The 22,175-nt window shown below is 49.0% G+C and overlaps 15 non-coding genes across 15 annotated transcripts; 6 read left to right on the plus strand and 9 right to left on the minus strand.

Annotated features, from left to right (window-relative positions):
* Positions 1-3,624: 3,624 nt before the first annotated feature.
* Positions 3,625-3,706, minus strand: trnas-cga (transfer RNA serine (anticodon CGA)). The gene has a single exon. It is a non-coding gene; the product is annotated as a tRNA-Ser (tRNA).
* Positions 3,707-3,811: 105 nt separating this feature from the next.
* Positions 3,812-3,884, plus strand: trnai-uau (transfer RNA isoleucine (anticodon UAU)). The gene has a single exon. It is a non-coding gene; the product is annotated as a tRNA-Ile (tRNA).
* A 118-nt stretch (positions 3,885-4,002) lies between these two features.
* On the minus strand, positions 4,003-4,084 carry trnas-uga (transfer RNA serine (anticodon UGA)). Its single transcript has one exon. It is a non-coding gene; the product is annotated as a tRNA-Ser (tRNA).
* Positions 4,085-4,724: 640 nt separating this feature from the next.
* Positions 4,725-4,797, plus strand: trnav-uac (transfer RNA valine (anticodon UAC)). Its single transcript has one exon. It is a non-coding gene; the product is annotated as a tRNA-Val (tRNA).
* Positions 4,798-7,079: 2,282 nt separating this feature from the next.
* trnas-uga (transfer RNA serine (anticodon UGA)) lies at positions 7,080-7,161 on the minus strand. Its single transcript has one exon. It is a non-coding gene; the product is annotated as a tRNA-Ser (tRNA).
* A 300-nt stretch (positions 7,162-7,461) lies between these two features.
* On the plus strand, positions 7,462-7,534 carry trnav-uac (transfer RNA valine (anticodon UAC)). The gene has a single exon. It is a non-coding gene; the product is annotated as a tRNA-Val (tRNA).
* A 118-nt stretch (positions 7,535-7,652) lies between these two features.
* trnas-uga (transfer RNA serine (anticodon UGA)) lies at positions 7,653-7,734 on the minus strand. Its single transcript has one exon. It is a non-coding gene; the product is annotated as a tRNA-Ser (tRNA).
* Positions 7,735-8,183: 449 nt separating this feature from the next.
* Positions 8,184-8,265, minus strand: trnas-cga (transfer RNA serine (anticodon CGA)). Its single transcript has one exon. It is a non-coding gene; the product is annotated as a tRNA-Ser (tRNA).
* A 105-nt stretch (positions 8,266-8,370) lies between these two features.
* Positions 8,371-8,443, plus strand: trnav-uac (transfer RNA valine (anticodon UAC)). The gene has a single exon. It is a non-coding gene; the product is annotated as a tRNA-Val (tRNA).
* A 5,533-nt stretch (positions 8,444-13,976) lies between these two features.
* Positions 13,977-14,058, minus strand: trnas-uga (transfer RNA serine (anticodon UGA)). Its single transcript has one exon. It is a non-coding gene; the product is annotated as a tRNA-Ser (tRNA).
* A 435-nt stretch (positions 14,059-14,493) lies between these two features.
* On the minus strand, positions 14,494-14,575 carry trnas-cga (transfer RNA serine (anticodon CGA)). The gene has a single exon. It is a non-coding gene; the product is annotated as a tRNA-Ser (tRNA).
* A 105-nt stretch (positions 14,576-14,680) lies between these two features.
* Positions 14,681-14,753, plus strand: trnav-uac (transfer RNA valine (anticodon UAC)). Its single transcript has one exon. It is a non-coding gene; the product is annotated as a tRNA-Val (tRNA).
* Positions 14,754-17,224: 2,471 nt separating this feature from the next.
* Positions 17,225-17,306, minus strand: trnas-uga (transfer RNA serine (anticodon UGA)). Its single transcript has one exon. It is a non-coding gene; the product is annotated as a tRNA-Ser (tRNA).
* Positions 17,307-17,606: 300 nt separating this feature from the next.
* Positions 17,607-17,679, plus strand: trnav-uac (transfer RNA valine (anticodon UAC)). The gene has a single exon. It is a non-coding gene; the product is annotated as a tRNA-Val (tRNA).
* A 118-nt stretch (positions 17,680-17,797) lies between these two features.
* On the minus strand, positions 17,798-17,879 carry trnas-uga (transfer RNA serine (anticodon UGA)). The gene has a single exon. It is a non-coding gene; the product is annotated as a tRNA-Ser (tRNA).
* Between the last annotated feature and the right edge of the window lie 4,296 nt (positions 17,880-22,175).

Below are 22,175 nucleotides of genomic sequence, written 5' to 3' on the forward strand. Positions count from 1 at the left end.
GATCCCCCGCCCGGGCTGTGTCGAAGTGTCTCCTGATGAGCTGGTTGGCGCCTTGCACGGCAGCCAATCGCCGTCGGTGTGTCGGTGTGTCGGTGTACAGCATCAATTGTACAGCACTTTGGATAAAGGCGCTATATAAATGCCAAATATTTACATATACGCACACACACACACACACATGCATACATGCACACACACACATATATATATATATATTCACACACAGTGCCTAGGATGCTGCTGATTGGTGATTGACTGTAATGGAGTGAGGTGAAAGTGTAGCACACAGCAGAGGCCATTTTGACTGTAAAAGGCAATGTGTTACATGGGAGACAGCTGGGACATGTCAGCTAAAATGGAGTCATGTTCTGTCGCATAATTACCCGTCGTTTGATAAGGCTTCCTCTCGGCCAACATGCAGATACACACCAGCCGCCCTGGGGGTTACACAGGCCCCTGCACAAGAATTATGGGATGGCTGACACAGACTGATAGGTCTGAGGTTGCCGTGGAGATTTCCGATTGAGGCCCTTTCCTGCCTGTATGGGAAAGAGTGGCTCTTTGTTTGTGCAGTCAACAACACTGAATGCCATCACAACTGGAAGAAATGACTCAAAAACGGTTGAATCCAAATTTATATTTTGGATTTTGGTAAATTATTTAATGAAAAGTATGCATGAGATAATGTTACGTTCAGCTTCCAAGAACTTTTTTTTTTTCTTAAGTTTCATATTTTCTGCTTTATTCAGGGACCAAACCCCTACCTAGTCCAGGGAGGACCACACATGGCTGAGAGTCAGCCTGCACACAGACTGCTCCATGCCCCACACAGTAAACCCCACACACCACACACACATACACACACACCACACACACACACACGCCACACACACACACGCCACACACACACACACACACACACGCCACACACACCACACACACAAACTCACACCACACACACCACACACACAAACTCACACCACACACCACATGCTACACGCCCGCGCACCACACACCAGTTGTCACTAAAAAAGCAGTTTTGAGTGTCTAGAAAAGTGCTAGCTGTATATGATCTATTTATCTGCCTCAGTTTTATGCTGGAGAGCCTGGCCGGCCCTGAGTGACCCTGTGGCCCACTGTCCAGCTGGAGACGTGGATCCCCGTCAAATTAACCCTGTCTGACTCTGGCCATGTCTGTCGCTAATTATGCCCTGTGGGGCTACCCGCAGACTCAGCACCAGCTCAGGCAAGATTCAGTTCACCGTGCGACGCAATCATGTGCTAGAATGTGCCTTAACTGAATGTATTATAATTATTATTAATATTACTACCACGACTAATAATAATCATCATTCCTTGCATTTGTATAGCACGTTTCTCGTTGGCGAAGCACGTCACAGTGATGAGGGGGAAGCTCGCCTCAAACCAACCCCGACGTGCAGCCACCCGCCTGGGAGACGCAACGGCAGCCATTTTGTGCCAGACCGCTCACCACACACCAGCGGAGAGGTGGAGAGGGAGCACATTTTTCAGCCAATTGAATCAGGGGATGAAAAGGTGGCAGGATGAGAGGGCCTGGTGTTGAGTTTAGCCGGGGGACACTGGGGTGAGCGTCATCAGTCCATTTCCCACGTGTGTTAGAGAAAGAGGCCCCTGAAGATCCGGCTTATTCTACCCAATCAGAGGACACAGAGGCAGTCGAGCCCCAGTGTCCACGCATAATCAGCACAGGCTAAGAAGGAAGTGGGGACGTGACACCCCATACTCATACCCAATCAGGAATGGTTAAACAGGAAGTGGGGACACCAACCCTCTGGCCACAGTGGATCAGAAAGAGTCCATGCCAAAGGTTCAACAGAAAGTGAGATAATTCATCCCCGTGCACAACGCTGTCTAGGAACGGGAGGTGTGGGTTAGGGAGCGGGGGCGGGGGGGGGGATTTTGGAATTGGACATTCCAAATTTGGGTGGGAATTGGATAAACACACGCCCATGCTGGGGGCTAAATTTCTTTGACAAAAAACTAAATCAAGGAAAGGGAGGTGGAACAGGAAGTGGGGGTCAGATGACAAGCTTAGTGAGATTCCAATCACAACGGCTTTCCTGCTTTTCTTTTCAAAGGACGATGTTGTCCTTAATGGGGTGTAATCTCTGGTTTGTCACCACCGGTGACGCCTGCAGAGCCAGCCTCTACCCCTCCTCAGTCACGGAGGGCTTCAGGTCCCAAAACTGGCCTTTGATGTGCATGAGGTCACCATGGACACATCAGCGTGCTGATGACCTCATCACAGACACGCCCTGTGCCACAGTGACCCTCGCATGACTCACCCACTTATGTTTATTGAATTATGCTATCCGGCTGGAAATAATTTTCTTGTTCACAATGACATCGTTTTTGGGAATTTTTCACGTTCGTTCCATAATACATGACATTTTTTTCTCAAGTTTCCTTCAAGGAAAATTTGAATCTCTTCTTTTGCTGGATGGGAAAGTTTCAACTGAAACTTTTAACCCTTTTAAACTTTTTTTCTTCTTTTAGTTCCATAACACGAAGGCTGTCTTTTTCAATCCTGGAACGGCGCCTTGTGTTGTGCGAACGTGCAGTGCAATAATCATTCCAATGTTCAGCCGCTTCAGTTTTTTAAGTACACATTCCCAAAGCAATGTTCCACATTGCAGAATTGACTGATCCTTGTGACTGGTGCCATATTTTTATAGTTTTAGGTTTCTATTCTTCGGCCATGTCCTACATGTACATGTAGTATGGGTGTTGAGTGGTTAAAGGTTTCGACGTACAGTCCAATGGGATTGTCCATTGCAGGTTTGAACCTTGCTCCCAGTGCAAATCTACAGTATTTGCCATGCTGAAGGTTTTGGGAACAGCTGCTGACACCAAAAAAAGGCATTAGCTTGGTGAACAACAAAACGTAAACTACTTTGATGAACGTGGAGCACTTGGCAGGTTTGCTTGTTTTTCCTCTCCCTTGCTTCAAGGGGAATCCCCAAAATGTCCGGGGACGCCAAGTGGGGTTCAGCTGCACATTATGAAAGGGGAGGGAGCAATTATGTGCCTTGATCCCTCGTTTTTCTTCCCAACAAGGGTATACAAGGCAAGCTTCAGGAAGGAAGGGCAATCCCATAATGCACTGCTCCATACGTGAAGAAGAGAAGAGTGAATGAGTGCACGTTCAAGTGAAGGAGGCGGTACATTTCAAAAATTAATGAGCATATGATTGTCCTTGTCTTCTAGAAAACCTTCTTCACTTTAGCGCTATGCTAACAACTGCACTCCCTACTGAAATATTACAATACACCTACAAGCCAAAATTTTGATACAACTCATCAAAAGGTACTTCCGGCAAGACTGGTATCCCACAATACCTTGCTGCTCTGCGCAAAGGCTTCAAAAAGTCATTACACTTTGAAAGGGAAACAAACATAAAACTTTAGTTGCACAATCTTGTTTTTCAGCTCGTCCAGACAGCTTTAAATGTTGGCACAGCGGATTCAAAGAGTCGACATGCTTGCTCGGTAAAGGGAATCCCAATTATTGCAGGGCTCATTGAAAACGAGTGCGTTGTGTGTGTTTCCATGCTTTTAGTAGGAAACCCCTAAAGAAGGCTTGCGCTGTCAGCAGGGTTCGAACCTGCGCGGGGAAACCCCATTGGATTTCGAGTCCAACGCCTTAACCACTCGGCCATCCCAGCACTCCTGCTCAGTTCCTCCAAGGCTTCAAAAAGTCATTACACTATGCAAGGGAAACAAACATAAAATCTTTCCACAAAAATTGTTGTGAGCACCAGTTCCCTGTTGGTTCCATAGTGTAGCGGTTAGCATGTCTGCTTTATAGGCAGAAGGTCCTGGGTTCAAACCCCAACGGAATCATTCTTTTGTCTTAAAGTCAATGAAAGCCTGTCCTTGGGTTTTGCTCTTGGAGGCAGCCCACTTGTCTGTGCGCCTGCACCTGTTCATTTCCTCACCACTTTAAAAAGAGCCAAAAGAACGCTGCAAGTAGGGTTCAAACCTGCACAGGGAAACCCCATTGGATATCAAGTCCAACACCTTAACCACTCGGCCATCGCAGCTCCCATAGAAATGGGGTTAGCGCAATGCTAAGAACTACTCTCCCAACTGAAATGTGACAATACCTCTGCAAGCCAAAATTTTGATAGTTCTCATCAACTGGTACTTCTGGCCTGACTGCTATCCCACAATTCCTTTCATGTGAATGCCTGGAAGAAAAAGGCAGCCTGCTGTGTATGTTTTTGGATCTAAACTCATTTGCTTCAGAATCTAGGATTTCAATGACAATCAAAGGGCCCACTGTATGTACATGTTGAAGTTGCACATCAAGCCTGTTTTTCAGCTCGTGTTTGCACATGAAACAAGTCCAGACTGCTTTAAATGCTGGCACAGCGGATTCAAAGTGTCAACATGCTTGCTGGGAAAGGGAATCTCAATTACTGCATGGCTCATTGCAAGCAAGGGCATTGCGCACATTTCCAAGCATTTAGTAGAAAACCCTTGAAGGGGTCTTGCACTGCGAGCAGGGTTCAAACCTGCGCAGGGAAACCCCATTGGATTTCAAGTCCACCGCCTTAACCTCTCAGCCACCACAGAACTCATGCTCGGTTCCACCAAGGCTTCAAAAAGTCATTACACTATGCAAGGGAAACAAACATAAAACCTTTCCACAAAAATTGTTGCAAGCATAGGTTGCTGTTAGATTCCAAAGTGTAGCGGTTATCACGTCTGCTTTACGCGCAGAAGGTCCTGGGTTCAAGCCCCAGTGGAATCATTCGTTTGTCTGAAAGCCTATCCTTGGGCTCTCCTCTTGGTCCTCTCAGTATGGTTTACTGATGCGCAAATCAATCATTCCTGGGGGCCTATAAATAGGCTGCAGTAACAAGGTACCAGGAAATGCCTTACCTGTTTGTGGTTCTTGTTCCGCCCAGTTCCGGTATGCAAGTTCCTGTCTGACGTCAAGGTATGTTGCAGTTTGCTCTGTTACTTGCAGCCACGTAATGTTCCATGTAAGCCTGATGAGAGTTTTTATTGTAGGTCACCATGGAGGAGGTGGTGGAGCTTGAGACTCTGCACGTGCATAGCCTATTGAGGTATTATTTATTTTAATCTTTATCTTGTTAACGGTATGAGTAGGAAAACATTTAGCTTCCCAGGTAATGTAGTTAAAATGCGCTACAATATTGCGTTTACCAGAACGCCACACTGCATATGCACTAACGAATGTGTTTCTGCCATTACAGGACATTGCTAGCTGCTGTTTTAACGACATTAGTAATTCGCGTTTATCGCGTAGGCTCTTTTAAGAGCGAAGGAACGCGGATAGCGGAGCTCCAGTTCTGTTCTATACGGCGGTAACTGGCTACGTGGAGCTTTGGTGTTTTTAAACTGTGTTGTACCCACCTTTTCCCTGGGGTTCCGTATTTATTTGTATTTTGAATATATCCTTACTACTGACAAACCAACTCTTGATCGAGTTGAGGCTTGGGGGCGGTTACTGTTTACGTTGCAGTGCTTGGTTTGGGATCTGGGTTGGCGTGGAGGTCGCTACGGCGCCGTTCTTTTCACTGCATGTTATAGCGTGTGTGTAGAAGTAGAATATTTGATTCACCGTGTCTGTATCTCACTGATTTACAGTGCGTGTGTATGTCTGCTGGCACTGTCACAACAAATTCCATCCTCCTTACAAAACGTATCCCCTCCGTGGTCACGTTTCCAGTTCCATCTCTGCAATGACGTCAATCATATTTGTTTACTGCTGTGTGTAATAGGCTCTGCATCGGCAAGCTAGCGATGCTTCTGTGAATATGTAGTGCTTCATATGTAATATCTCGATTATTTATATAGATTGAACCACGATATAGGCTACATCTAGCTAGCTAGCTAGAAAGATCCCCAGCTAGCTAGGGATAAAAAAAACGGCTATGGCTTATCTTCCTAGTTATCTATCCGTCTGGCTGTCTCCCTAGCTAGATACTTCTTATTTTGCTAGCTAGGGAGCTAACTTAAATATCTACCGATGTCATGCTTATCTACTTCTCTACATATATCATACATGTATTGCCGAATGGTTTGCTGTCCGTTTAACTAACTAGCGGTACTGATATTAGTCCACCGAGAGATGAGCACGAGCTATCTCTATCGCTATCTTAATCTGTAGGGAAATTGGCAATTTTTATGTTTCGTTAATTTACATACACCGGACTAAATAAATGCTTATTGACAGAGTTCTGACTACGCGTATGCCGTTCATAAAAAGACACGACAGCCAGTTGACGCTACCGTACGCATCAGTGGAACGTATCTCACAGATCGCATCATAGCAACCAACAGATAAAGCTTGGCAACCACGCTGTCGTCTTGACGCTAACTCATGACGTTAACTTACGCATGAGGGGAACGTAACCGGAAACCGGAAACGTGACCCCGGAGGGGATAAATTTAGTAAGGGGGATATAATTTGTTGTGACAGCACCTTCACCAGTAAGTAACCTTTCGGTTCCACTTCCGGTAAGTCTTTCACCCTCCACGGACCCGTACGCACCCCGTAGCGCCCCTAGCGGCGGGGAAGACCTACCGGCTAATTTGATAAGTTTGGGGATCCCGTGGGTTTTTGTGTGGGTTTTCTTCTGTGTTTTTCCGGAGGGGGGGGGGGGTTTGCATTGTAACGAATAAACTCTGTCTTTATTATTTAATTCACGTCTCTGCTTGTTCATTTAGTTGCACTTACCTAGGTGGGGATTGATCACAAATCCTCGATTCCTACAAACTATTTCCTTGGGCGTAATTCCCAAGGTGGCATAATCGAGTGGTGTTCTGCCAGGTCACACGTGTTTCCATGCATTCAGTAGAAACCATAGGTTCCATAGTGTAGTGGTGTAATGGTTATCACGTCTGCTTTACACAGAGAAGGTCCTGGGTTCAAGCCCCAGTGGAATCGTATTTTTGTCTTACAGTCAATGAAAGCCTGTCCCTGGCTTTTGCTCTTGGAGGCAGCCCACTTGTCTGTGTTCCTGCACCTGTTCATTTCCACACCCCTCAAAAGAACCAAAAAACCGCTGCGAGCAGGGCTCGAACCTTCACAGGGAAACCCCATCGGATTTCAAGTCCAACACCTTAACCACTCGGCCATCACAGCTCCCACAGAAGCTGTGTTAGTGCAATTCCAAGAACTGCTCTCCCAACTGAAATGTGACAATACCTGTGATAGTTCTCAACAGGTACTTCTGGCCTGACTGCTATCCCACAATATCTTGCATGTGAATGCCTGGAAGAAAAAGGTGGCCTGCTGCGTATTTTTTTGGACAACACCTTAACCTCTCGGCCATCACAGCACTCTTGCTCAGTTCCACTAAGGTTTCAAAAAGTCATTACACTATGGAAAGGAAACAAACATAAAATCTTTCCAAAAAACTGTTGTGAGCACATATTGCTGTTAGGTTCTATAGTGTAGTGGTTATCACGTCTGCTTTACACACAGATGGTCTTGGGTTCAAGCCCCAGTGGAGTCATTCTTTTGTCTTAAAGTCAATGAAAGCCTGTCCTTGGGTTTTGCTCTTGGTGGCAGCCCACTTGTCTGTGTGCCTGCACCTGTTCATTTCCTCACCACTTTAAAAGGAACCAAGAGAACGCTGCGAGCAGGGTTCGAACCTGCGCGGGGAAACCCCATTGGATTTCAAGTCCAACACCTTAACCACTCGGCCATCGCAGCTCCCACGGAAACCAGGCTAGCGCAATGCTAAGAACTGCTCTCCCAAATGAAATGTGACAATACCTCTGCAAGCCAAAATTGATAGTTCTCATCAACTGGTACTTCTGGCCTGACTGCTATCCCACAACTCCTTGCATGTGAATGCCTGGAAGAAAAAGGCGGCCTGCTGTGTATGTTTTGGGATCTGAACTCATTTGCTTCAGAATCTAGGATTTCAATGACAATCAATGGGCCCACTGTATGTACGTGTTGAAGTTGCACATCAAGCTTGTTTTTCAGCTCGTGTTTGCACATGAAACAAGTCCAGACTGCTTTAAACGCTGGCACAGCGGATTCAAAGTGTCAACATGCTTGCTCGGAAAGGGAATCAATTACTGCATGGCTCATTGCAAGCAAGGGCGTTGCGCGCATTTCCAAGCATTTAGTAGAAAACCCCTAAAGAAGGCTTGCGCTGTGAGCAGGGTTCGAACCTGCGCGGGGAAACCCCATTGGATTTCGAGTCCAACGCCTTAACCTCTCGGCCATCACAGCACTCTTGCTCTGTTCCACCAAGGCTTCAAAAAGTCATTACACAATGCAAGGGAAACAAACATAAAATCTTTCCACAAAAACTGTTGCAAACACAAGTTGCTGTTGGGTTCCATAGTGTAGCGGTTATCACGTCTGCTTTACACGCAGAAGGTCCTGGGTTCAAACCCCAGTGGAATCATTCTTTTGCTCTTGGAGGCAGCCCACTTGTCTGTGTGCCTGCACCTGTTCATTTCCTCACCCCTTAAAAAGAGAACCAAGAGAAGGTTTCAAACCTGCACAGGCAAACCCCAGCGGATTTCAAGTCCAACGCCTTAACCACTTGGCCACAACACTCTTGCTCTGCTCCACCAAGGCTTTAAAAAGTTATTACACTATGCAAAAAAATTGTTGTGAGCACCAGTTTCCTGTTGGTTCCATAGTGTAGCGGTTAGCACGTCTGATTTTCGCACAGATGGTCCTGAGTTCAAGACCCAGTGGAATTGTAGGGGAAAATTCACAGAACAAAAGATCTCCCTCCTAAAAGCATAATAAACAATCACAAGTCAATCACCCCTCTGAGGAATCGCCACCTTAACGTGGTGGAGGGGTTTGTGTGTCCCGGTGATCCTGGGAGCTATGTTGTCGGGGGCACTGTTAGCCCCCAGTAGGGTCTCCCAAGGCAAATTGGTCCCGGGGGAGGGGCCGGACTAAGAGCGATTCAAAGACTCCCATGATACGGCCACACAAAGACCCAGTTACCTCGCCCGGAAAAGGGAAACCGGGGCCCCCTGCTGGAGCCAGACCCGGGAGGGGAGCTCGTCGGCGAGCGTCTGGTGGCCGGGCCTTATCCCATGGGGCCCGGCCGGGCACAGCCCAAACTGGTCACGTGGGGTCGCGGCCCTGTGGGCTCACCACCTGCAGGGGTCGGCATCGGAGTCGGGTGCTTTGCCCAACGGGCAGTAGGCAAAGGCGGGGATCCGGGCGTGCTGATCCTCGGCGTCGCAGACTGGTTCTGGGGACGTGGAACGTCACCTCTCTGGTGGGGAAGGAACCGGAGCTAGTGCGGGAGGCGGAGCGGTACCAACTAGATATAGTTGGGCTCACCTCCACGCACAGTACTGGTTCCGGAACCAAACTCCTGGAGAGGGGCTGGACTCTGTTCTTTTCTGGAGTTGCTCAAGGTGAGAGGCGCCGGGCGGGTGTGGGGATACTCACAAGCCACCGGCTGAGCGCCACTGTGTTGGAGTTCCACCCGGGGAACGAGAGGGTCGCCTCTCTGCGACTACGTGTCGCTGGGGGGAAGGCTCTGACTGTCATTTGTGCTTATGCACCAAATGGCAGTTCAGAGTATCCGGCCTTCTTGGAGTCACTGGGCGGCATCCTGGAAAGGGTGCCACCCGGAGACTCCATAGTTCTGCTGGGCGACTTCAACGCTCACGTGGGCAATGACGGAGAAACCTGGAGGGGGGTGATTGGGAGGAACCCAAACGGTGTTTTGTTATTGGACTTCTGTGCTGGTCATGGATTGTCGATAACAAACACCATGTTCGAGCATAGGGTAGCTCATAAGTGTACTTGGTACCAGAGCACCTTTGGCCAAAGATCGATGATCGACTTTGTGGTCGTATCATCAGACCTGCGGCCGTATGTCTTGGACACTCGGGTGAAGAGAGGAGCAGAGCTGTCAACTGATCACCACCTGGTGGTGAGTTGGATCAAGTGGCCGGGGAGGCTGCCGGACAGACCCGGTAAACCCAAACGTGTAGTGAGGGTGAACTGGGAACGTCTGGCGGAGGCCCCTGTTCGCGAGGTCTTCAACTCCCACCTCCGGAAGAACTTTTACATTACATTACATTATTGGCATTTGGCAGACGCTCTTATCCAGAGCGACGTACAACAAAGTGCATACCCATAACCAGGGATAAGTTCGCTGAAAGACCCTAGAGGTAAGTACAATTTCAACTGCTACCTGTACAACAAAGATAAGGACAAGGGCCATTTCTTTTTTTTTTTTTTTTTTTTTTGAACAAACAAACAAACAAACAAGAGCAAAAGTGACCAAAGTTAACTATCCAAACACTGCTTACCTAGCCAACTAAAAATACCGATACACAAAGCAAGTCACAGAGACAACAATTAAGGTTCACAGGGAGGTAGGGAGGGATGGGGAGAGGTGCTGCTTGAAGAGGTGCGTCTTCAGCTTGCGCTTGAAGGTGGGGAGAGATTCTATAGTTCTGACCTCAACGGGGAGTTCGTTCCACCACCGTGGAGCCAGAACAGACAGTAGTCGTGAGCGTGAGGTGGAGGTTCTGAGAGGGGGAGGTGCCAAGCGGCCTGTGGAGGCTGAACGGCCTTCTCACGCATCCCGGGGGAAGCTGGGGACATGGGGACATGGAGTCCGAGTGGGCCATGTTCAAAGCCTCCATTGCAGAGGCGGCAAGCAGGAGCTGTGGCCAGAAGGTCATCGGTGCCTGTCGGGGCGGCAACCCAAGAACCCGCTGGTGGACACCAGCGGTGAGGGACGCCGTCAAGCTGAAGAAGGAGGCCTTTCGGGCTTAGCTGGCCCGGGGGTCCCCTGAAGCAGCAGACAGGTACCGGGTGGCCAGAAGGGCTGCGGCTTCGGCAGTCGCTGAAGCAAAAACCCGGGTATGGGAGGAGTTCGGGGAGGCTATGGAGAAGGACTTTCGGTTGGCCTCGAGGAAGTTCTGGCAAACCATCCGACGACTCAGAAAGGGAAAGCAGGGCTTGTCCCAGGCTGTTTTCAGCAGGGGAGGAGAACTGCTGACCCGGACTGAGGATATTGTCGGGCGGTGGAAAGAGCACTTCGAGGAGCTCCTGAACCCGAACAACACGTCCTCTGTGGAAGAGGCAGAGCCTGAAGACTCGGGGGAATCTGCACCTATATCCCTGGCGGAAGTTGCTGAGGTAGTCAAAAAGCTCCTCAGTGGCGAGTCGCCGGGTGTAGATGAGATTCGCCCTGAGATGCTGAAGGCTCTGGACATTGTTGGGTTGTCTTGGCTGACACGCCTCTTCAGTGTCGCGTGGAGGTCGGGGACAGTACCTGTAGAGTGGCAGACCAGGGTGGTGGTCCCCATTTTCAAGAAGGGGGACCGGAGGGTGTGCTCCAATTACCGGGGTATCACACTCCTCAGCCTCCCTGGGAAAGCTTACTCTAGGGTACTGGAAAGGAGGCTCCGACCGACGGTCGAACCTCGGATTCAGGAGGAGCAATGTGGCTTCCGTCCTGGCCGTGGAACGGTGGACCAGCTCTTTACCTTGGCAGGGTTGCTGGCGGGGTCACGGGAGTTTGCCCATCCAGTCCACATGTGCTTTGTGGACTTGGAGAAGGCTTTCGACCGTGTCCCCCGGGGAACCCTGTGGGGTGTACTGCGGGAGTATGGGGTACCGGGGCCGTTGTTACGAGCCATCAGGTCCCTGTATAACCAAAGTGAGAGCTGTGTCCGCATTCTCGGCACAAAGTCAAGCACGTTTCCGGTGGGTGTTGGATGCCAAGGTTGCCCCTTGTCACCGGTCCTGTTTGTGGTATTCATGGACAGGATCTCAAGGCGCAGCCGAGGTGAGGAGAGTGTCCGGTTTGGTGACCTCAGAATCGCATCTCTGCTTTTTGCGGATGATGTGGTTCTGCTGGCTTTATCGGACCGTGACCGTCAGCACGCACTGGAGCAGTTTGCAGCCGAGTGTGAAGCGGCCGGGGTGAGAGTCAGCACCTCCAAGTCCGAGGCCATGGTTCTCTGCCGGAAAACGGTGGATTGCTCCCTCCGGGTTGGGAACGAGTCTTTGCCCCAAGTGAAGGAGTTCAAGTATCTCGGGGTCTTGTTCACGAGTGAGAGTAGAAGGGAGCGTGAGATCGACAGGCGGATCGGTGCAGTGTCAGCAGTAATGCGGGCGTTGCACCGGACCGTTGTGGTGAAGAGGGTGAGGAGCTCGGACATCCGGAGGGAGCTCGGAGTAGAGCCGCTGCTCCTTCGCGTCGAAAGGAGCCAATTGAGGTGGTTCGGGCATCTGATCAGGATGCCTCCCGGGCGCCTCCCTTTGGAGGTTTTCCGGGCTCGTCCAACTGGGCGGAGACCCCGAGGGAGACCCAGAGCCCACTGGAGAGATTATATATCTCTCCTGGCCAGGGAACGCCTCGGGATCCCCCAGGAGGAGCTAGAATGCGTTGCTGGGGAGAGGGACGCCTGGAATACCCGGCTTTGCCTACCGCCCCCGCGACCCGACTCCGGATAAGCGGGTGATGATGGATGGATGGATGGAAGTCAAAATCAGACTCAACCTTGATGAGCAGGCTGGTTCCTCCAAAGCGCTCAATGATGTGTGCTAAAGGTGTATCAATATATCCGTATTAAAGTATGATATGTACCCTGTATAGTTTCAAACTGATTAACTGCTAAATTGTGCTAGAATTACACAGCAGCCAGCTGGGGGGGAGGCGTCTCGAACTGTCAAGGACACGGGCAGAGCGAGATATGACTGTACAGCTGATTTCTCCAGGACTCTCGATGTTTTATGCCAGAAGTGTATCTATATGCAAGTGACTTATAATCACTATATCCCATGTACGCTGCTTGTTATCAAATCAAATGAACCTAGAACATTAATTTTAGCTGAGCTTATGAAAACGCAAGAAACCACAGTGAAAACTGTTGAAATGAGAGCAAAGAATGCAACGTACATTGACTCACTTAGAAGAGAATAATTAATCAAATGTTTAGTACGTCTGTATATTAGAAAAGTATATTAGAAGTGAATATTAATCAAATGTTTAGTATGTCTGTATATTTTCAATGATTTACTGCTCATAAGATCGTGACAGAAAAGTGACCAATATGTGGAAAGATACAGAGTGATGGATGACGTGTGTGTTAGAGGTGGGGCATAACTTTATGAGATCTTGTTGTTTCCCACTCTGCCAAGAGCAGGTGCGGGGTGAAGTGAGGACAGGGGGCGTCCTGAACTTTGTACAGAGCTGGCAGAGCATAAGGACCTTTGGCGATTTGCCACAATTACTTTGTGGGAGGAGTTGTGGGAGGAGTTAAGATAAGAACAATGTGGGTGATTTGCCAGAATGAGGTTGGAGGTGGAGTTGTAGGAGGAGTAACTGTGTATAAAATGGGTGTAAAAATGGCAGTCCGGGTCCATGTTTTTGGTCCGGCTTTATGCACTTGTGCTGAATAAAGTCTGATTTTCCTGAACACCTAGACCTACCGGCTAAGACCTACCGGCTAATTTGATAAGTTTGGGGATCCCGTGGGATTTTGTGTGGGTTTTCTTCTGTGTTTTTTTGGGGTTTTTTTTTGCATTGTAACGAATACATTCTGTCTTTATTATTTAATTCACGTCTCTGCTTGTTCATTTAGTTGAACTTACCTAGGTGGGGATTGATCACAAATCCTCGATTCTTACAAACTATTTCCTTGGGCGTAATTCCCAAGGTGGCATAATCGAGTGGTGTTATGCCAGGTCACACGTGTTTCCATGCATTCAGTAGAAACCATAGGTTCCATAGTGTAGTGGTGTAATGGTTATCACGTCTGCTTTACACAGAGAAGGTCCTGGGTTCAAGCCCCAGTGGAATCGTATTTTTGTCTTACAGTCAATGAAAGCCTGTCCTTGGCTTTTGCTCTTGGAGGCAGCCCACTTGTCTGTGTGCCTGCACCTGTTCATTTGCACACCCCTCAAAAGAACCAAAAGAACCAAAAGAACCAAAAAACCGCTGCGAGCAGGGTTCGAACCTGCGCGGGGAAACCCCATTGGATTTCAAGTCCAACGCCTTAACCACTCGGCCATCACAGCTCCCATAAAACATGTGTTAGTGCAATTATAAGAACTGCTCTCCCAACTGAAATGTGACAATACCTGTGATAGTTCTCAGCAGGTACTTCTGGCCTGACTGCTATCCCACAATTCCTTTCATGTGAATGCCTGGAAGAAAAAAGCAGCCTGCTGTGTATGTTTTTGGATCTGAACTCATTTGCTTCAGAATCTAGGATTTCAATGACAATCAATGGGCCCATTGTATGTACGTGTTGAAGTTGCACATCAAGCTTGTTTTTCAGCTCGTGTTTGCACAAGAAACAAGTCCAGACTGCTTTTAATGCTGGCACAATGGATTCAAAGTGTCGACATGCTTGCACAGAAAGGGAATCTCAATTACTGCATGGCTCATTGCAAGCGAGGGCGTTGTGCGCATTTCCAAGCATTTAGTAGAAAACCCCTAAAGAAGGCTTGCGCTGTGAGCAGGGTTCGAACCTGCGCGGGGAAACCCCATTGGATTTCGAGTCCAACGCCTTAACCTCTCGGCCATCACAGCACTCTTACTCAGTTCCACCAAGGCTTCAAAAAGTCATTACACTATGCAAGGGAACCAAACATAAAATCTTTCCACAAAAACTGTTGCAAGCACAAGTCATTGTTGGGTTCCATAGTGTAGCGGTTATCACGTCTGCTTTACACGCAGAAGGTCCTGGGTTCAAGCCCCAGTGGAATCATTCTTTTGTCTGAAAGCCTGTCTTTGGGTTTTGCTCTTGGAGGCAGCCCACTTGTCTGTGTGCCTGCACCTGTTCATTTCCTCACCCCTTAAAAAGGAACCAAGAGAACCAAGAGAACCAAGAGAACCAAGAGAACCAAGAGAACCAAGAGAACCAAGAGAACCAAGAGAACCAAGAGAACCAAGAGAACCAAGAGAACCAAGAGAACCAAGAGAACCCTGCAAGCAGTATCTGGTTTACTGACGCGCAAATCAATAATTCCTGGGGGCCCATAAATAGGCTGCAGTAACAAGGTACCAGGAAATGCCTTACCTGTTTGTGGTTCTTGTTCCTCCCAGTTCCGGTATGCAAGTTCCTGTCTGACGTCAAGGTATGTTGCAGTTTGCTCTGTTACTTGCAGCCACGTAATGTTCCATGTAAGCCTGATGATAATTTTTATTGTAGGTCACCATGGACGAGGTGGTGGAGCTTCAGACTCTGCACGTGCATAGCCTATTGAGGTATTATTTATTTTAATCTTTATCTTGTTAACGGTATGAGTAGGAAAACATTCAGCTTCCCAGGTAATGTAGTTAAAATGCGCTACAATATTGCGTTTACCAGAACGCCACACTGCATATGCACTAACAAATGTGTTTCTGCCATTACAGGACATTGCTAGCTGTTGTTTTGCCGAAGTAAGTAATTCGCGTTTATCGCGTAGGCTCATTAAAGAGCGAAGGAACGCGGATAGCGGAGCTCCAGTTCTGTTCTATACGGCGGTAACTGGCTACGTGGAGCTTTAGTGTTTTTAAACTGTGTTGTACCCACCTTTTCCCTTCGGTTCCGTATTTATTTGTATTTTGAATATATCCTTACTACTGACAAACCAACTGTTGATCGAGTTGAGGCTTGGGGCGGTTACTGTTTACGTTGCAGTGCGTGGTTTGGGATCTGGGTTGGCATGGAGGTCGCTACGGCGCCGTCGGAAGTGGCGCCGTTCTTTTCATTGCATGTTTTAGCGTGTGTGTAGAAGTAGAATATTTGATTCACCGTGTCCGTATCTCACTGATTTACAGTGCGTGTGTATGTCTGCTGGCACTGTCACAACAAATTCCATCCTCCTTACAAAACGTATCCCCTCCGTGGTCACGTTTCCGGTTCCATCTCTGCAATGACGTCAATCATATTTGTTTACTGCTGTGTGTAATAGGCTCTGCATCGGCAAGCTAGCGATGCTTCTGTGAATATGTAGTGCTTCATATGTAATATCTCGATTATTTATATAGATTGAACCATGATATAGGCTACATCTAGCTAGCTAGCTAGAAAGATCCCCAGCTAGCTAGGGATAAAAAAACAGCTATGGCTTATCTTCCTAGTTATCTATCCGTCTGGCTGTCTCCCTAGCTAGATACTTCTTATTTTGCTAGCTAGGGAGCTAACTTAAATATCTACCGATGTCATGCTTATCTACTTCTCTACATATATCATACATGTATTGCCGAATGGTTTGCTGTCCGTTTAACTAACTAGCGGTACTGATATTAGTCCACCGAGAGATGAGCACGAGCTATCTCTATCGCTATCTTAATCTGTAGGGAAATTGGCAATTTTTATGTTTCGTTAATTTACATACACCGGACTAAATAAATGCTTATTGACAGAGTTCTGACTACGCGTATGCCGTTCATAAAAAGACACGACAGCCAGTTGACGCTACCGTACGCATCAGTGGAACGTATCTCACAGATCGCATCATAGCAACCAACAGATAAAGCTTGGCAACCACGCTGTCGTCTTGACGCTAACTCATGACGTTAACTTACGCATGAGGGGAACGTAACCGGAAACCGGAAACGTGACCCCGGAGGGGATAAGTTTAGTAAGGGGGATATAATTTGTTGTGACAGCACCTTCACCAGTAAGTTACCTTTCGGTTCCACTTCAGGTAAGTCCTTCACCCTCCACGGACCCGTACGCACCCCGTAGCGCCCCTAGCGGCGGGGAAGACCTACCGGCTAATTTGATAAGTTTGGGGATCCCGTGGGTTTTTGTGTGGGTTTTCTTCTGTGTTTTTTTGGGGGGGTTTTTTGCATTGTAACGAATAAACTCTGTCTTTATTATTTAATTCACGTCTCTGCTTGTTCATTTAGTTGCACTTACCTAGGTGGGGATTGATCACAAATCCTCGATTCCTACAAACTATTTCCTTGGGCGTAATTCCCAAGGTGGCATAATCGAGTGGTGTTCTGCCAGGTCACACGTGTTTCCATGCATTCAGTAGAAACCATAGGTTCCATAGTGTAGTGGTGTAATGGTTATCACGTCTGCTTTACACAGAGAAGGTCCTGGGTTCAAGCCCCAGTGGAATCGTATTTTTGTCTTACAGTCAATGAAAGCCTGTCCCTGGCTTTTGCTCTTGGAGGCAGCCCACTTGTCTGTGTTCCTGCACCTGTTCATTTCCACACCCCTCAAAAGAACCAAAAAACCGCTGCGAGCAGGGCTCGAACCTTCACAGGGAAACCCCATCGGATTTCAAGTCCAACACCTTAACCACTCGGCCATCACAGCTCCCACAGAAGCTGTGTTAGTGCAATTCCAAGAACTGCTCTCCCAACTGAAATGTGACAATACCTGTGATAGTTCTCAACAGGTACTTCTGGCCTGACTGCTATCCCACAATATCTTGCATGTGAATGCCTGGAAGAAAAAGGTGGCCTGCTGCGTATTTTTTTGGACAACACCTTAACCTCTCGGCCATCACAGCACTCTTGCTCAGTTCCACTAAGGTTTCAAAAAGTCATTACACTATGGAAAGGAAACAAACATAAAATCTTTCCAAAAAACTGTTGTGAGCACATATTGCTGTTAGGTTCTATAGTGTAGTGGTTATCACGTCTGCTTTACACACAGATGGTCTTGGGTTCAAGCCCCAGTGGAGTCATTCTTTTGTCTTAAAGTCAATGAAAGCCTGTCCTTGGGTTTTGCTCTTGGTGGCAGCCCACTTGTCTGTGTGCCTGCACCTGTTCATTTCCTCACCACTTTAAAAGGAACCAAGAGAACGCTGCGAGCAGGGTTCGAACCTGCGCGGGGAAACCCCATTGGATTTCAAGTCCAACACCTTAACCACTCGGCCATCGCAGCTCCCACAGAAACCGGGCTAGCGCAATGCTAAGAACTGCTCTCCCAAATGAAATGTGACAATACCTCTGCAAGCCAAAATTTTGATAGTTCTCATCAACTGGTACTTCTGGCCTGACTGCTATCCCACAACTCCTTGCATGTGAATGCCTGGAAGAAAAAGGCGGTGTATGTTTTGGGATCTGAACTCATTTGCTTCAGAATCTAGGATTTCAATGACAATCAATGGGCCCACTGTATGTACGTGTTGAAGTTGCACATCAAGCTTGTTTTTCAGCTCGTGTTTGCACATGAAACAAGTCTGTGCTGATCCTCGGCGTCGCAGACTGGTTCTGGGGACGTGGAACGTCACCTCTCTGGTGGGGAAGGAACCGGAGCTAGTGCGGGAGGCGGAGCGGTACCAACTAGATATAGTTGGGCTCACCTCCACGCACAGTACTGGTTCCGGAACCAAACTCCTGGAGAGGGGCTGGACTCTGTTCTTTTCTGGAGTTGCTCAAGGTGAGAGGCGCCGGGCGGGTGTGGGGATACTCACAAGCCACCGGCTGAGCGCCACTGTGTTGGAGTTCCACCCGGGGAACGAGAGGGTCGCCTCTCTGCGACTACGTGTCGCTGGGGGGAAGGCTCTGACTGTCATTTGTGCTTATGCACCAAATGGCAGTTCAGAGTATCCGGCCTTCTTGGAGTCACTGGGCGGCATCCTGGAAAGGGTGCCACCCGGAGACTCCATAGTTCTGCTGGGCGACTTCAACGCTCACGTGGGCAATGACGGAGAAACCTGGAGGGGGGTGATTGGGAGGAACCCAAACGGTGTTTTGTTATTGGACTTCTGTGCTGGTCATGGATTGTCGATAACAAACACCATGTTCGAGCATAGGGTAGCTCATAAGTGTACTTGGTACCAGAGCACCTTTGGCCAAAGATCGATGATCGACTTTGTGGTCGTATCATCAGACCTGCGGCCGTATGTCTTGGACACTCGGGTGAAGAGAGGAGCAGAGCTGTCAACTGATCACCACCTGGTGGTGAGTTGGATCAAGTGGCCGGGGAGGCTGCCGGACAGACCCGGTAAACCCAAACGTGTAGTGAGGGTGAACTGGGAACGTCTGGCGGAGGCCCCTGTTCGCGAGGTCTTCAACTCCCACCTCCGGAAGAACTTTTACATTACATTACATTATTGGCATTTGGCAGACGCTCTTATCCAGAGCGACGTACAACAAAGTGCATACCCATAACCAGGGATAAGTTCGCTGAAAGACCCTAGAGGTAAGTACAATTTCAACTGCTACCTGTACAACAAAGATAAGGACAAGGGCCATTTCTTTTTTTTTTTTTTTTTTTTTTTTGAACAAACAAACAAACAAACAAGAGCAAAAGTGACCAAAGTTAACTATCCAAACACTGCTTACCTAGCCAACTAAAAATACCGATACACAAAGCAAGTCACAGAGACAACAATTAAGGTTCACAGGGAGGTAGGGAGGGATGGGGAGAGGTGCTGCTTGAAGAGGTGCGTCTTCAGCTTGCGCTTGAAGGTGGGGAGAGATTCTATAGTTCTGACCTCAACGGGGAGTTCGTTCCACCACCGTGGAGCCAGAACAGACAGTAGTCGTGAGCGTGAGGTGGAGGTTCTGAGAGGGGGAGGTGCCAAGCGGCCTGTGGAGGCTGAACGGCCTTCTCACGCATCCCGGGGGAAGCTGGGGACATGGGGACATGGAGTCCGAGTGGGCCATGTTCAAAGCCTCCATTGCAGAGGCGGCAAGCAGGAGCTGTGGCCAGAAGGTCATCGGTGCCTGTCGGGGCGGCAACCCAAGAACCCGCTGGTGGACACCAGCGGTGAGGGACGCCGTCAAGCTGAAGAAGGAGGCCTTTCGGGCTTAGCTGGCCCGGGGGTCCCCTGAAGCAGCAGACAGGTACCGGGTGGCCAGAAGGGCTGCGGCTTCGGCAGTCGCTGAAGCAAAAACCCGGGTATGGGAGGAGTTCGGGGAGGCTATGGAGAAGGACTTTCGGTTGGCCTCGAGGAAGTTCTGGCAAACCATCCGACGACTCAGAAAGGGAAAGCAGGGCTTGTCCCAGGCTGTTTTCAGCAGGGGAGGAGAACTGCTGACCCGGACTGAGGATATTGTCGGGCGGTGGAAAGAGCACTTCGAGGAGCTCCTGAACCCGAACAACACGTCCTCTGTGGAAGAGGCAGAGCCTGAAGACTCGGGGGAATCTGCACCTATATCCCTGGCGGAAGTTGCTGAGGTAGTCAAAAAGCTCCTCAGTGGCGAGTCGCCGGGTGTAGATGAGATTCGCCCTGAGATGCTGAAGGCTCTGGACATTGTTGGGTTGTCTTGGCTGACACGCCTCTTCAGTGTCGCGTGGAGGTCGGGGACAGTACCTGTAGAGTGGCAGACCAGGGTGGTGGTCCCCATTTTCAAGAAGGGGGACCGGAGGGTGTGCTCCAATTACCGGGGTATCACACTCCTCAGCCTCCCTGGGAAAGCTTACTCTAGGGTACTGGAAAGGAGGCTCCGACCGACGGTCGAACCTCGGATTCAGGAGGAGCAATGTGGCTTCCGTCCTGGCCGTGGAACGGTGGACCAGCTCTTTACCTTGGCAGGGTTGCTGGCGGGGTCGCGGGAGTTTGCCCATCCAGTCCACATGTGCTTTGTGGACTTGGAGAAGGCTTTCGACCGTGTCCCCCGGGGAACCCTGTGGGGTGTACTGCGGGAGTATGGGGTACCGGGGCCGTTGTTACGAGCCATCAGGTCCCTGTATAACCAAAGTGAGAGCTGTGTCCGCATTCTCGGCACAAAGTCAAGCACGTTTCCGGTGGGTGTTGGATGCCAAGGTTGCCCCTTGTCACCGGTCCTGTTTGTGGTATTCATGGACAGGATCTCAAGGCGCAGCCGAGGTGAGGAGAGTGTCCGGTTTGGTGACCTCAGAATCGCATCTCTGCTTTTTGCGGATGATGTGGTTCTGCTGGCTTTATCGGACCGTGACCTTCAGCACGCACTGGAGCAGTTTGCAGCCGAGTGTGAAGCGGCCGGGGTGAGAGTCAGCACCTCCAAGTCCGAGGCCATGGTTCTCTGCCGGAAAACGGTGGATTGCTCCCTCCGGGTTGGGAACGAGTCTTTGCCCCAAGTGAAGGAGTTCAAGTATCTCGGGGTCTTGTTCATGAGTGAGAGTAGAAGGGAGCGTGAGATCGACAGGCGGATCGGTGCAGTGTCAGCAGTAATGCGGGCGTTGCACCGGACCGTTGTGGTGAAGAGGGTGAGGAGCTCGGACATCCGGAGGGAGCTCGGAGTAGAGCCGCTGCTCCTTCGCGTCGAAAGGAGCCAATTGAGGTGGTTCGGGCATCTGATCAGGATGCCTCCCGGGCGCCTCCCTTTGGAGGTTTTCCGGGCTCGTCCAACTGGGCGGAGACCCCGAGGGAGACCCAGAGCCCACTGGAGAGATTATATATCTCTCCTGGCCAGGGAACGCCTCGGGATCCCCCAGGAGGAGCTAGAATGCGTTGCTGGGGAGAGGGACGCCTGGAATACCCGGCTTTGCCTACCGCCCCCGCGACCCGACTCCGGATAAGCGGGTGATGATGGATGGATGGATGGAAGTCAAAATCAGACTCAACCTTGATGAGCAGGCTGGTTCCTCCAAAGCGCTCAATGATGTGTGCTAAAGGTGTATCAATATATCCGTATTAAAGTATGATATGTACCCTGTATAGTTTCAAACTGATTAACTGCTAAATTGTGCTAGAATTACACAGCAGCCAGCTGGGGGGGAGGCGTCTCGAACTGTCAAGGACACGGGCAGAGCGAGATATGACTGTACAGCTGATTTCTCCAGGACTCTCAATGTTTTATGCCAGAAGTGTATCTATATGCAAGTGACTTATAATCACTATATCCCATGTACGCTGCTTGTTATCAAATCAAATGAACCTAGAACATTAATTTTAGCTGAGCTTATGAAAACGCAAGAAACCACAGTGAAAACTGTTGAAATGAGAGCAAAGAATGCAACGTACATTGACTCACTTAGAAGAGAATAATTAATCAAATGTTTAGTACGTCTGTATATTAGAAAAGTATATTAGAAGTGAATATTAATCAAATGTTTAGTATGTCTGTATATTTTCAATGATTTACTGCTCATAAGATCGTGACAGAAAAGTGACCAATATGTGGAAAGATACAGAGTGATGGATGACGTGTGTGTTAGAGGTGGGGCATAACTTTATGAGATCTTGTTGTTTCCCACTCTGCCAAGAGCAGGTGCGGGGTGAAGTGAGGACAGGGGGCGTCCTGAACT

Source organism: Conger conger, chromosome 7, assembly GCF_963514075.1.
Source record: "Conger conger chromosome 7, fConCon1.1, whole genome shotgun sequence".
NCBI classification, from domain to species: Eukaryota; Metazoa; Chordata; class Actinopteri; order Anguilliformes; family Congridae; genus Conger; species Conger conger.